This window comes from Triticum dicoccoides, chromosome 3A (genome assembly GCF_002162155.2).
Source record: "Triticum dicoccoides isolate Atlit2015 ecotype Zavitan chromosome 3A, WEW_v2.0, whole genome shotgun sequence".
NCBI lineage: Eukaryota > Viridiplantae > Streptophyta > Magnoliopsida > Poales > Poaceae > Triticum > Triticum dicoccoides.
The window spans coordinates 529,505,658-529,521,207 of record NC_041384.1 but is presented as its reverse complement, the minus strand read 5'-3'; positions in this window follow the sequence as shown (position 1 = coordinate 529,521,207).

Here is a 15,550-nt window from a genome sequence, read left to right as displayed (position 1 = left end):
TCTACTAGAAATATTCTACGATCGTTGACTCCATAATATCTGCTCCAGCTTCATCAGCATAGTCATCATCGCTACTATCTGCTTCCGAGTCGGTGCCGTCGATGATGATGTAGTCTTCCGGACTAATTTCCTGAGGTTCTTCATCTTCATCTACTGGCGTAGGGTCTCCCATAAATATTCCAATCTTCTTGATCAGGTCATCATTCTTCTCCACCAATACTTCAATTTCCTCTTCATAATCTTCACGTGTAGCCTTGAGTTCTTCCTCCAGTTCCTTGATTCTAGTCTTTGCCTTCTTCAGGTCTATCATGTCGACGCACATTTGGTTCTCCCGTCGTCGAATGTGCTGGTTTAGCTCCTGGATAAAAGCTGTGATTGGTCTATCCTTCCTGGTGCTGATCATCTCCCAGTGTTCATCTCGGCGCCCACAAATCTGGTAGATAGTATCCTTGAGATCCTTGTGGTAGACTTCTACAATGCATCCCATGGCGATGTGACCTGCCATGCTCTTTCCTAGACTCCAAGTTCGTGCATCAAAAGGAAACTCTATGGGCTCAGTGACTGGCATGAACGTCCTTCCTGGAACTTGAACTTGAATCATCCAGCGCTCTTCTTCAGGTAAAGTGGCGTTGTAGGTTCCCGTGAAGCTTGGTACTCCTATGTTCAGGTATCTAGTGACTTCCTTCAAGTGGCGTCCAAAGGGTGTATCTTCATCCGGTTGCGTGAACTTGTTCCTTGTATCCGCCATCCTAAAGAGTAGAAAAGATGAGAAGTCAGAAGAGAAGAGAGTGAATAGTGATCTAGGTCTTTAGCTCAGTGGTCGTGTCCTACAGTCAGCGTGTGCTCTGATACCATCTCTGTAGCGACCAGACCTCAAACAGTCTGATCTCTGTGCTCCGGTGTCATCCCTGGATCAGTAATGCTGACACCACACAGTACTCGGAGGATTTATAGCAGAGTAGAAATCACACACTATTTACATCGAGTGTCTCAAAAGAGAACTTATTACAATAAATATGGCTTAAGGCCATCTAATAACGATAACAACGGAAGGCTTGGAAGATAAGTGAGTCCATCAACTCCAACGGCATCACTGAGTATAGAACCACGACCTAAAAACTCCTTAATCGTTGTCTGAAAAGTCTGCAACATTAACGTTGCAGCCCGAAAACGGGTCAGCACATGGAATATGCTGGCAAGGTAACACATAGAGAGTAATGGAATGAAACAGCTATACTATATGCATATTTGGCTGGTGGAAAGCTCTATGGTTACTGTTTCGTGTAAAGCTAATTTTTCCCTACTTCAAAGGAATAAATTTATTTAACTATCATGGTGGTTGTTAAACATTGAGAATGGTTGACAGCATTCTCAATCCCAATTAAGCATCATCATTAAACATAACCCAACAAAATTAATTTAGAGTAACATGTTGAGATTCACATGAAAATCCAAGTACTAGATACTCAAGATGTCCATAACCGGGGACACGGCTAACCATGATTAGTTTATTACACTCTACAGAGGTTTGCGCACTTTTCCCCACAAGACTCGATCGCCTCCGTTTGGTTTCTCGCACTACATGGTGTTTGAGAAGACGGATGACCGAGTCATAGTCTTTCAGAAGCGCTAGCACCTTACAATCGGGTAGACCGTACCACCTACACCCCCTACATCTGCTAGTCTACCACTGTAAGAGTTCGCACGACTTAGTCAACTATGCTAGAGCCCATAGTAGCTTGTGGCTGCACACGGAAGTTTCTAGTATGAATAGTCTCATGATCCCTTTAAGCCTGGGTGGCGGTCCAAAAGAAAACAGGAAAGTCCTGGAATACCCAGGTGCCTCAATCCACCCAGATGTGTGTTTAAGTTGCCACCTTAGATAAACCATTAATTAACAATCTCACATATGTCATGGATTTCACTCACCCAATCCACGTCTACTAGCATAGCATGGCACAATAAGCAAACGTAGAAGTAACTCCCAAAGGTTTGAAAATAAACAGGTAATAGGTACTACCTCATCTACTTCCCATCCCACAATTTAATTAGATCCTAATCATGCAATGTGCGAGGATTTATCTAATGCAATAAAACTGGGTAGTAGAAAAGGTATGATCAAGTGTTACTTGCCTTGCTGATGATCCGCGAAACCTAACGATTCGAAGTAACAAGCGGCGCACTCCAGGTATTCTATCGCAGACAAACAAACAAGCATACAATAAGTACTCATCTAATGCACAGATAAAACTCAAATAAGAGATCTAACCAGAAGGTTCAACTTAAGAACTCCGGTTGGCAAAAAGAATCAAATCAAACGAAGCGACGAAAATCAAACTGCGAAAGAAAACAACTTTGCTCTACTAATCTGGATCTAGGGCAAGTTTTACAGTAACAAAAACTTGATTAAGTTGGTTAAATGGATAGAGGGTCTCGAGACGAATCCCTAGGCGCTTGAATCGCCTGATTCCGATAAACGAGCGAAAAGTTAAACTAAAACGAAAATCGGATCAGGAATCACGATCAGAGAAATCACGGATTTAATCCGAGAAAAAGAAAAAGGATGAACGCCGATTTTTTTCGGCACAGAAAACGAGGCGCGACGAACCTCAGCGGCGAGATCCGGCGACGGCGGCGGCGGTGGCGGCTTCTTAGGGCGGCGGCGGCTTAGGGCGCTTTAGGGTTTCCCCTGGGGCCGGGCCTCGGCTTATAAAGGCCTCCCGGTCGGTGTCCAGGTCAGACACGGCCCGTTAAGTCGGTTCTTTTTTTTAATTATTCTGCTCGGAAGAAAAATAAAAATAAATACTAAACGGACTCCAAAAATTCCAAAATAAATTTTCACGGGCTTCTAAAATCAAGCCGCACAAGGTGAACATTTATTTGGACCCTAAATGCAATTTTGAAAAACGCACCTTTTTCTAAATTCAAATAAAACACCGAAAAACTCCGAAATAAAATCTTGTTTGATTTTATTATTAAATCCTAAGTATTTCTTTATTTTGGGAAAGTCATTTTATTCCCTTTCTCATATTTTTGTAATAGAAATAATTGATGATAAAATAAATAAAATCAAACGATCCTATTCTCAAAATTTGAGAAAACTCAAATATGAAAGTAACGAAATCCCCAACTCTCTCCGTGGGTCATTGAGTTGCGTAGAATTTCTAGGATCAACCAAATGCAAAATAAATATGATATGCATGATGATCTAATGTATAACATTCCAAATTGAAAATTTGGGATGTTACACTAAAAGACTTGATTGCAAGATCTAAAGATATACCTTCAAGCGCTAACCTCCCCGGCAACGGCGCCAGAAAAGAGCTTGATGTCTACTACACAACCTTCTTCTTGTAGACGTTGTTGGGCCTCCAAGTGCAGAGGTTTGTAGGACAGTAGCAAATTTCCCTCAAGTGGATGACCTAAGGTTTATTAATCCGTAGGAGGCATGGGATGAAGATGGTCTCTCTCAAGCTACCCTGCAACCAAATAACAAAGAGTCTCTTGTGTCCCCAACACACCCAATACAATGGTAAATTGTATAGGTGCACTAGTTCGGCGAAGAGATGGTGATACAAGTGCAATATGGATAGTAGATAATAGTATTGTAATCTGAAATTATAAAAACAGCAAGGTAACTAATGATAAAAGTGAGCGTAAACGGTATTGCAATGCGTGGAAATAAGGCCTAGGGTTCATACTTTCGCTAGTGCAAGTTCCCTCAACAATAATAACATAATTGGATCATATAACTATCCCTCAACAAGCAACAAAGAGTCACTCCAAAGTCACTAATAGCGGAGAACGAACGAAGAGATTATGGTAGGGTACGAAACCATCTCAAAGTTATTCTTTCCAATCAATCCGTTGGGCTATTCCTATAAGTGTCACAAACAGCCCTAGAGTTCATACTAGAATAACACCTTAAGACACAAATCAACCAAAACCCTAATGTCACCTAGATACTCCAATGTCACCTCAAGTATCCGTGGGTATGATTATACGATATGCATCACACAATCTCAGATTCATCTATTCAACCAACACATAGAACCTCAAAGAGTGCCCCAGAGTTCTACCAGAGAATCACGACGAAAACATTTGCCAACCCCTATGCATAGGTTCATGGGCGGAACCCGCAAGTTGATCACCAAAACATACATCAAGTGAATCACGTGGTATCCCATTGTCACCACAGATATGCACGGCAAGACATACATCAAGTGTTCTCAAATCTTTCAAGACTCAATCCAATAAGATTACTTCAAAGGGGAAACTCAATCCATTACAAGAGAGTAGAGGGGGGAAGAAACATCATAGGATCCAAATATAATAGCAAAGCTCGCGATACATCAAGATGGTAACACCTCAAGAACACGAGAGAGAGAGAGATCAAACACATAGCTACTGGTACATACCCTCAGCCCCGAGGGAGAACTACTCCCTCCTCGTCATGGAGAGCACCGGGATGATGAAGATGGCCACCGGAGAAGGATTGCCCCCTCCGGCAGGGTGCGAGAACGGGTCTAGATTGGCTTTCGGTGGCTACGGAGGCTTCTGGCGGCGGAACTCCCGATCTATTGTGCCCCGAATGTTTTTAGGGTATATCGAGATATATAGGCGGAAGAAGTACATCAGGGGGGCCACGAGGGGCTCACGAGGGTGGAGGGTGCTCCCAGGGGGTGGGCGTGCCCCCCTGCCTCGTGACCTCCTTGCAGATCCCCCGACGTGCACTACAAGTCTTCTGGGCTTCTTTCCTTCCAAAAATGAGTTCCGTGAAGTTTCAGGTCAATTGGACTCCGTTTGGTTTTCCTTTTCTTCGAAACCCTAAAAGGTAAAAACAGAAAGTGGCACTGGGCTTTGGGTTAATAGGTTAGTCCCAAAAATGATATAAAAGTGTATAATAAAGCCCATAAACATTCAAAACAGTAAATAATATAGCATGGAGCAATCAAAAATTATAGATACGTTGGAGACGTATCAGGCACCGACCTGCCTAACAAAACGGCCAACCCACACGGTGGCTCACAACTCGTAGTGTACTGCGAGCCACCCGCCACCTCCAGACGTGCACACCCACACACACACCACGAATCTACCGCAACTATGATGCATGTTAAATTAATTACCCGCGGTGAACATACATGTTACCAAATGAGGGACGTTTTAATTTCAAAAAAATCACAGAGATCATTAAGACATTTTAGTACATTGATTGCTTGATTTTCTACGGGTACAATGTGCAAAAAAAATCAAATTTGATCTACATGCACACATGACAGCGCACCTAAATGGATTGCGAAAACACATGTGTCTCACTGGGTGCATGTTTACTCCCCATGCAACAAATTTCAAACATTGAGAATCTTGATTTTTAAATTCTAGTACATCCAAAACTTATTTGAAGTTCATGAAACTTATCGTGTTGTCATTGAAGGAAATATGCCCTAGAGGAAATAATAAAGTTATTATTTATTTCCTTATTTCATGATAAATGTTTATTATTCATGCTAGAATTGTATTAACCGGAAACATAATACATGTGTGAATACATAGACAAACATAGTGTCACTAGTATGCCTCTACTTGACTAGCTCATTGATCAAAGATGGTTAAGTTTCCTAACCATAGACATGAGTTGTTATTTGATCAATGGGATCACATCATTAGGATAATGATGTGATTGACTTGACCCATTCCATTAGCTTAGCACTTGATCGCTTGTTTACTGCTATTGCTTTCTTCATGACTTATACGTGTTCTTATGACTATGAGATTATGCAACTCCGAATACCGGAGAAACACTTCGTGTGCTACCAAACGTCACAACGTAACTGAGTGATCATAAAGGTGCTCTACAGGTGTTTCCGATGGTACTTGTTGAGTTGGCATAGATCAAGATTGTCACTCCGATTATCGGAGAGGTGTCTCTGGGCCCTCTCGGTAATACACATCACTATAAGCCTTGCAAGCATGATAACTAATGAGTTAGTTATGGGATGATATATTACAGAACGAGTAAAGAGACTTACCGGTAATGAGATTGAACTAGGTATTTGATGACCCACAAGTATAGGGGATCTATCGTAGTCCTTTCGATAAGTAAGAGTGTCGAACCCAACGAGGAGCAGAAGGAAATTATAAGCGGTTTCCAGCAAGGTATTCTCTGCAAGTACTGAAATAACTGGTAACAGATAGTTTTGTGATAAGATAATTTATAACGAGTAACAAGTAACAAAAGTAAATAAAGTGCAGCAAGGTGGCCCAATCCTTTTTGTAGCAAAGGACAAGCCTGGACAAACTCTTATATAGAGAAAAGCGCTCCCGAGGACACATGGGAATATCGTCAAGCTAGTTTTCATCACGTTCATAAGATTCGCATTTGGTACTTTGATAATCTGATATGTGGGTGGACCTGTGCTTGGGTATTGTCCTTACTTGGACAAGCATCCCACTTATGATTAACCTCTATTGCAAGCATCTGCAACTACAACAAAAGTATTAAGGTAAACCTAACCATAGCATGAAACATATGGATCCAAATCAGCCCCTTACGAAGCAACGCATAAACTAGGGTTTAAGCTTCTGTCACTCTAGCAACCCATCATCTACTTATTACTTCCTAATGCCTTCCTCTAGGCCCAACTAATGGTGAAGTGTCATGTAGTCGACGTTCACATAACACCACTAGAGGAGAGACAACATACATCTCATCAAAATATCGAACGAATACCAAATTCACATGACTAATAATAGCAAGACTTCTCCCATGTCCTCAGGAACAAACGTAACTACTCACAAAGCATAAACATGTTAATAATCAGAGGGGTATTAATATGCATATACGATCTGAACATATGATCTTCCACCAAATAAACCAACTAGCATCAACTACAAGGAGTAATTAACAGTACTAGCAACCTACTAGCACCAATCCTGGAATTGGAGACAAGAATTGGATACAAGACATGAACTAGGGTTTTGAGAGGAGATGCCGCTGATGAAGATGTTGATGGAGATTGCCCTCTCCCGATGAGAGGAGTGTTGGTGATGACGATGGCGATGATTTCCCCCTCCCGGAGGGAAGTTTCCCCGGAGAACAACTCCGCCAGAGCCCTAGATTGGTTCCGCCAAGGTTCCGCCTCGTGGCGGCGGAGTTTCGTCCGAGAAGATGGCTTCTGATTTTTCCCCATCGAAAGACTTCATATAGCAGAAGATGGCCACCGGAGGGCCACCAGGGGGGCCCACGAGGTAGGGGGCGCGCCTAGGGGGGTAGGGCGCGCCCCCACCCTCATGGGCAGGGTGTGGCCCCCGTGGTGAACTTCTTACGCTGAGTATTTTTTATATATTCTAAAAACATCTTCCCTGAAGTTTCAGGACTTTTGGAGCTGTGCGGAATAGGTCTCTAATATTTGCGCCTTTTCTAGCCCAGAATCCCAGCTGCCGGCATTCTCCCTCTTTATGTAAACCTTGTAAAATAAAAGAGAATAGGCATAAGTATTGTGACATAATGTGTAATAACAGCCCATAATGCAATAACTATCGATATAAAAGCATGATGCAAAATGGACGTATCAGTATTGGATACCGATGATCGAATCTCGGGCAAGTAACATACCGATGGCAAAGAGAACAACGTATAGTGTTGTGCGGTTTGACCGATAAAGATCTTCGTAGAATGTGTAGGAACCAATATGAGCATCCAGGTTCCGCTATTGGTTATTGACCGGAGATGTGTCTCGGTCATGTCTACATAGTTCTCGAACCCGTAGGTTCTGCACGCTTAAAGTTCTATGACGATCGGTTTTATGAGTTTACATGTTTTGATGTACCAAAGGTAGTTCGGAGTCTCGGATGTGATCACGAACATGACAAGGAGTCTTGAAATGGTCAAGACATAAAGATTTATATATTGGAAGCCTATATTTGGATATCAGAAGTGTTCCGGGTGAAATCAGGATTTTACCGGAGTACCGGGGGTTACCGGAACCCCCACGGGGGGTTAATGGGCCATGATGGGCCTTAGTGGAAGAGAGAAGGGGCTGCCAGGGCAGGCCGCACGCCCCCTCTCCCTCTAGTCCGAATTGGACAAGGAGGGGGGGCGGCGCCCCCTTTCCTTCTTCTCTTCCTCCTCCTTCCCCCTTCTCCTATTCCAACTAGAAAAGGAGGGAGTCCTACTCCTGGTGGGAGTAGGACTCCTCCTGGCCGGTCGCCTCTCCCCCCTTGCTCCTTTATATACGGGGGCAGGGGGCACCTCTAGACACACAAGTTGATCATTGAGATCTCTCCAGCCGTGTGCGGTGCCCCCTTCCACCATAATCCACCTCGGTCATATTATAGCGGTGTTTAGGCGAAGCCCTGCTGCGGTAGCTTCATCAACATCGTCACCACGCTATCGCGCTGACAAAACTCTTCCCCGAGATCTACTGGATCATGAGTTCACGGGACGTCACCGAGCTGAACGTGTGCTGAACAAGGAGGTGCCGTACGTTCGGTGCTGATGATCGGTCGATCGTGAAGACGTACGACTACATCAAGCGCGTTGTCATAATGCTTCCGCTTACGGTCTACAAGGGTACATGGACGACACTCTCGCCTCTCGTTGCTATGCATCACCATGATCTTGCGTGTGCGTAGGAAAATTTTGAAATTACTACGTTCACCAACAGTGGCATCCGAGCCTAGTTTTATGCGTTGATGTTATATGCACGAGTAGAACACAAGTGAGTTGTGGGCGATACAAGTCATACTGCTTACCAGCATGTCATACTTTGGTTCGGCGGTATTGTTGGATGAAGCGGCCCGGACCGACATTACACGTACGCTTACGCGAGACTGGTTCTACCGATGTGCTTTGCACACAGGTGGCTGGTGGGTGTCAGTTTCTCCAACTTTAGTTGAACCGAGTGTGGCTACGCCTGGTCCTTGAGAAGGTTAAAACAGCACCACCTTGATGAACTATCGTTGTGGTTTTGATGCGTAGGTTAGAACGGGTCTTGCTCAGTCCGTAGCAGCCACGTAAAACTTGCAACAACAAAGTAGAGGACGTCTAACTTGTTTTTGCAGGGCATGTTGTGATGTGATATGGTCAAGACATGATGCTATATTTTTGTATGAGATGATCATGTTTTGTAACGGAGTTATCGGCAACTGGCAGGAGCCATATGGTTGTCGCTTTATTGTATGCAATGCAATTGCCCTGTAATTGCTTTACTTTATCTCTAAGCGGTAGCGGTAGTCGTAGAAGCAATAATCGGTGAGACGACAACGATGCTACGATGGAGATCAAGGTGTGGCGCCGGTGATGATGGTGATCATGACGGTGCTTCGGAGATGGAGATCACAAGCACAAGATGATGATGGCCATATCATATCACTTATATTGATTGCATGTGATGTTTATCCTTTATGCATCTTATTCTTCTTTGTTTGACCGTAGCATTATAAGATGATCTCTCACTAAGTTTCAAGATAAAAGTGTTCTCCCTGAGTATGCACCGTTGCCAAAGTTCGTCGTGCCGACACACCACGTGATGATCGGGTGTGATAAGCTCTACGTCCATCTACAATGGGTGCAAGCCAGTTTTGCACACGCAAAATACACGGGTTAAACTTGACGAGCCTAGCATATGCAGATATGGCCTCGAAACACTGAGACCGAAAGGTCGAGCGTGAATCATATAGTAGATATGATCAACATAGTGATGTTCACCATTGAAAACTACTCCATTTTACGTGATGATCGGTTATGGTTTAGTTGATATGGATCACGTGCTCACTTATATGATTAGAGGGATGTCTATCCAAGTGGGAGTTCTTAAGTAATATGATTAATTGAACTTAAATTATCATGAACTTAGTACCTGATAGTATTTTTGCTTATCTATGTTGTTGTAGATAGATGGCCCGTGTTGTTGTTCCGTTGAATTTTAATGCGTTCCTTGAGAAAGCAAAGTTGAAAGATGATGGTAGGAATTACACGGACTGGGTACGTAACTTGAGGATTATCCTCATTGCTGCACAGAAGAATTACGTCCTGGAAGCACCGTTGGGTGCCAGACCTACTGTGGATGTTGCTGACAATGTTAAGAACGTTTGGCAGAGTAAAGCTGATGACTTCTTGATAGTTCAGTGTGCCAGGCTTTACGGCTTAGAACCGGGACTTCAACGATGTTTTGAACGTCATGGAGCATATGAGATGTTCCAGGAGTTGAAGTTAATATTTCAAGCAAATGCCCGGATTGAAAGATATGAAGTCTCCGATAAGTTCTATAGCTGCAAGATGGAGGAGAATAGTTCTGTCAATGAGCATATACTCAAGATGTCTGGGTATCATAATCACTTGACTCAACTGGGAGTTAATCTTCCTGTTGATAGTGTCATTGGCAGAGTTCTTCAATCACTGCCACCAAGCTACAAAAGCTTCATGATGAACTATAATATGCAAGGGATGAATAAGACTATTCCCGAGCTCTTCGCGATGCTAAAGGCTGCGGAGGTAGAAATCAAGAAGGAGCATCAAGTGTTGATGGTCAATAAGACCACCAGTTTCAAGAAAAAGGGCAAAGGGAAGAAGAAGGGGAACTTCAAGAAGAACGGCAAACAAGTTGCTGCTCAGGAGAAGAAACCCAAATCTAGACCTAAGCTTGAGACAGAGTGCTTCTACTGCAAACAGACTGGTCACTGGAAGCGGAACTGCCTCAAGTATTTGGCAGATAAGAAGGATGGCAAGGTGAACAAAGGTATATGTGATATACATGTTATTGATGTGTACCTCACTAGAGCTCGCAGTAGCACCGGGGTATTTGATACTTGTTCTATTGCTAATATTTGCAACTCGAAATAGGGACTACGGATTAAGCGAAGACTGGCTAAGGACGAGGTGACGATGCGCGTGGGAAATGGTTCCAAAGTTGATGTGATCGTCGTCGGCACACTACCTCTACATCTACCTTCGGGATTAGTTTCAGACCTAAATAATTGTTATTTGGTGCCAGCGTTAAGCATGAACATTATATCTGGATCTTATTTGATGCGAGACGGTTATTCATTTAAATCTGAGAATAATGGTTGTTCTATTGATATGAGTAATATCTTTTATGGTCATGCACCCTTAAAGAGTGGTCTATTCTTATTGAATCTTGATAGTAGTGATACACATATTCATAATGTTGAAGCCAAAAGATGCAGAGTTGATAATGATAGTGCAACTTATTTGTGGCACTCCGTTTGGGTCCTATTGGTATAAAACGCATGAAGAAACTCCATACTGATGGACTTTTGGAATCACTTGATTATGAATCACTTGGTACTTGCGAACCATGCCTTATGGGCAAGATGACTAAAACGTCGTTCTCCGGAACTATGGAGCGAGCAACAGATTTGTTGGAAATCATACATACTGATGTATGTGGTCCGATGAATATTGAGGCTCGCGCCGGGTATCGTTATTTTCTCACCTTCACAGATGATTTGAGCAGATATGGGTATATCTACTTAATGAAACATAAGTCTGAAACATTTGAAAAGTTCAAAGAATTTCAGAGTGAAGTGGAAAATCATCGTAACAAGAAAATAAAGTTTCTGCGATCTGATCGTGGAGGAGTATATTTGAGTTACGAGTTTGGTCTACATTTGAAACAATGCGAAATAGTTTCGCAACTCATGCCACCCGAAACACCACAGCGTAATGGTGTGCCCGAACATCGTAATCGTACTTTACTAGATATGGTGTGATCTGTGATGTCTCTCACTGATTTACCTCTATCGTTTTGGGGTTATGCTTTAGAGACGGTTGCATTCATGTTAAATAGGTGTAACACCCCGGATGTAATTCACCTTATATGTACTCCAACTCTTGCCGTTTCCGGCGCTAAGTTATTTTATTTCCTCGAGTTCGGGTTTTTGTCTCCGTGCGTTGTTGTCATTGTCATGCATCTCTTATCATGTCATCATGTGCATTGCATTTGCATACGTGTTCGTCTCATGCCTCCGAGCATTTTCCCCGTTGTCCGTTTTGCATTCCGGCGCTCCTATATCCTCCGGTGGTCATTTCTACATTCTTTTCGTGTGTGGGGATTAAACATTTCCGGATTGGACCTAGACTTGCCAAGCGGCCTTGGTTTACTACCGGTAGACCGCCTGTCAAGTTTCGTACCATTTAGACTTCGTTTGATACTCCAACGGTTAACCGAGGGACCGAAAAGGCCTCGTGTGTGTTGCAGCCCAACACCCTTCCAATTTGGCCCAAAACCCACCAAAACCCTCTCCAACATCTAGAGCGTTCGATCACGATTGCGTGGCCGAAAACCGCACCTCATTTGGACTCTCCTAGCTCCTCCTATGCCTATAAATAGGTCCTCCTCCGATTTTCACGGGTCTCCTCTCCCCCCAAACCCTAGATCCATCTTCCCCGCGCTGCCGGACGCGTCCGAACCAGGCCGGACATGTCCAACGTCCCCGCGCCGCCGCCACGTGTTGCCCCGTGAGTCGCCAGCGCCCCGCGCCCACTTCGTCGGCCCGCCAGGCCCAGGCAGAGCCTTCCCTGGCCCGCGCTCGGTCGCCGCCGCCGCACGGGCTCCCCGAGCCGCGCCCCCGCGCCGGATCTCCGTGCCGCCGTGCTGCTCCTTGCCGGCGCGAGCTCGCCGCCCCCGCAGCTTGCCGGCCACCGCCTCCTCAAGCCCTCGCCGTCCGCCGCTCCTCGGCGTCTGAGCCCGCCGCGTCGCCAACCGCCGCCAACCGCCTCTACCACCGCCACCTCGAGCTCGCCGGCCTCCTCCTCCGCCGCAACGCCAAGTCCGGCGACGTCCCCATCTCTGGCAAGTTCCCGGCCAACCTCGGGAGACGTGCCCCGGATCCAGATCTGAGGAACCCTAGGGGTTGACTTTTGCCCCCGTTTTCAGTATTTTTATGCAACTTCATCGTGTCGTAACTTTACATGAGTAGATCAGTTTTGGGTGTGTTGCATATCAAAATGTTCGCCTCAGAGAGTACGTCATTTCGTCTCATTGCATCATTTTCATTTGAGCTCATCTTGATGCCCGAAATGCTGTTGGAAGAGAGCTATTTGAGTTAATTGTCAGATCTGCTGCACCAAATAGCTATTTGTCATTTTTGCCATGTTTAATGTGTGCATGATATGCTCCTGAGCTCTACATGAGTTTTGTTATATGCTTTTCCATCTTTATAGAGGTGTTATCCATGTATTTTTGTGACATGTGTGGTGACTAGCACAAGCTTGCAAAGTAGTGCATTCGTTAATGCTGTTTTCAGGGACTTAGAGATTTCTCTAAGTCCTTGATCTGTTTTTATCAATATGCCATATGTTCATGTTGTTTACTAGTGATCCGTGCCTCTTTTGAGGATGATCATTAAGGATGATTTGTTAATCTTGTGGTTCTCTATCCATCCATTTCTTTGTTTGCAATTATGGAGCACCCTAGCTCGAGTCAATCGAGCTCTACTTTTGCTATTTCGGAATTCCTGGCAGATTGTCTACTTGTTAGCGATTTTGCCGAGGATGTTGTTGTTGATCCGTGCATGCTATGTTGTTGTTCTTGCCATGTCTAGCTTATGTAATATGTATTCTTGATGGGTGTATGCTTAGATTGTCATGCCTTGCTCTGTAGTGAGTGCATCGAGCTCGTAAACATGCCTACTAGCTAATAGATTTGCATGCTCCAGTTTTTCTCTAAGTCTGTAACCTGATTATGTTCTTGTCATGTTCACATGCTTGCAATTGTATTTTCTGGTCCCTTTTGGCTCAAGGTCACTAAGGGACTTTTGTTAATCTCTTTGAGTAGCTCCATGTCATGCCTTGCTTTGCCATGTTAAGCTCCTGTAGCATGTAGTTTTCGTGCTCCAAAGTGTGCTACCTGACCTGAAATTCCAGGCTTGTGTTAATTTCACAGTCTGAAATCTGTTTAACGTTTGCATTTTTTCCATGCTTGTTTGAACCTATTAATGGATGAATTGGCCGTAGCTCAGTGTTCATCTTTTGTCAAGCATCATGAGTGGATCCATGACATGTATTTTGTTGTCATGTTTGAGTGTTGTAGCATAATTATCTTCATGCATTTAGATGGCTACTTGCTGTTTATCGCAGACCGGTGTCATTTTTGTTTTGCTTGCCATTTCCAAACCATGCATCCGATTCCGGTGTTCTTTATATCAATTTCAAGCGAAATCACCTCACCTTTCCAGTGGCACACTTGGATTTACAAGTTGAGGCCAGGTTCAATCATTCCTTGTCAAATCTTGCATATGCATCACATATCGCATCCCGCATAGCATACCATGTTTGAATCATGTTGTTCGAGCATTTGCACGTGGTTGATTGTGTTCCTTTTGCTTGTTTGTCTTGTTTGGGTAGAGCCGGGAGACGAGTTCGCTAACGAGGAGCCCGTTGAGTTTGCTTTCGAGGATCCAGTCAACTCTGACAACTTTGCAGGCAAGATGATCATACCCTCGAAATCACTTCTATCTTTGCTTTGCTAGTTGCTTGCTCTTTTGCTATGCCTATGCTACGATGCCTACCACATGCTTATCATGCCTCCCAAATTGCCATGTCAAATCTCTAACCCACCATGTCCTAGCAAACCGTTGATTGGCTATGTTACCGCTTTGCTCAGCCCCTCTTATAGCGTTGCTAGTTGTAGGTGAAGATTGGAGATCGTTCCTTGTTGGAACATTATTTTCTTGTTGGGATATCACTATATTATCTTGTTATCTAATGCATCTATATACTTGGTAAAGGGTGGAAGGCTCGGCCTTTTGCCTAGTGTTTTGTTCCACTCTTGCTGCCCTAGTTTCCGTCATATCGGTGTTATGTTCCCGGATTTTGCGTTCCTTACGCGGTTGGGTAATAATGGGAACCCCTTGACATTTCGCCTTGAATAAAACTCCTCCAGCAATGCCCAACCTTGGTTTTACCATTTGCCACCTAGCCTCTTTTTCCCTTGGGTTTCCGGAGCCCGAGGGTCATCTTATTTAAACACCCCCCCCCCCGGGCCAGTGCTCCTCTGAGTGTTGGTCCACCTCGTCAGCCGCCGGTGGCCACCAGGGGCAACTCTGGGCTGGCCTACCAGAAGTTTGGACAATCTGAGTGTGCCCTGAGAACGAGATATGTGCAGCTCCTATCGGGATTTGTCGGCACATTCGGGCGGTGTTGTTGGATTTGTTTTAACTTGTCGAAGTTGTTTTGCAGAACCGGGATGCTGAGTCTGATCGGAATGTCTCGGGAGAAGGTATATCCTTCGTTGACCGTGAGAGCTTGTCATGGGCTAAGTTGGGACTCCCCTGCAGGGATTTGAAGTTTCGAAAGCCGTGCCCACGGTTATGGGCAGATGGGAATTTGTTAATGTTCGGTTGTAGATAACTTGAACCTTAACTTAATTAAAATGAATCAATTGCGTGTGTTACTGTGATGGTCTCTTCTCGGCGGAGTCCGGGAAGTGAACACGGTGTTGGAGTAATGTTTGTCGTAGGTTGTTCTATAGTTACTCGTTCGTGCTTTGCCTTCTCTTCTCGCTCTCTTTTGCGAACAGGTTAG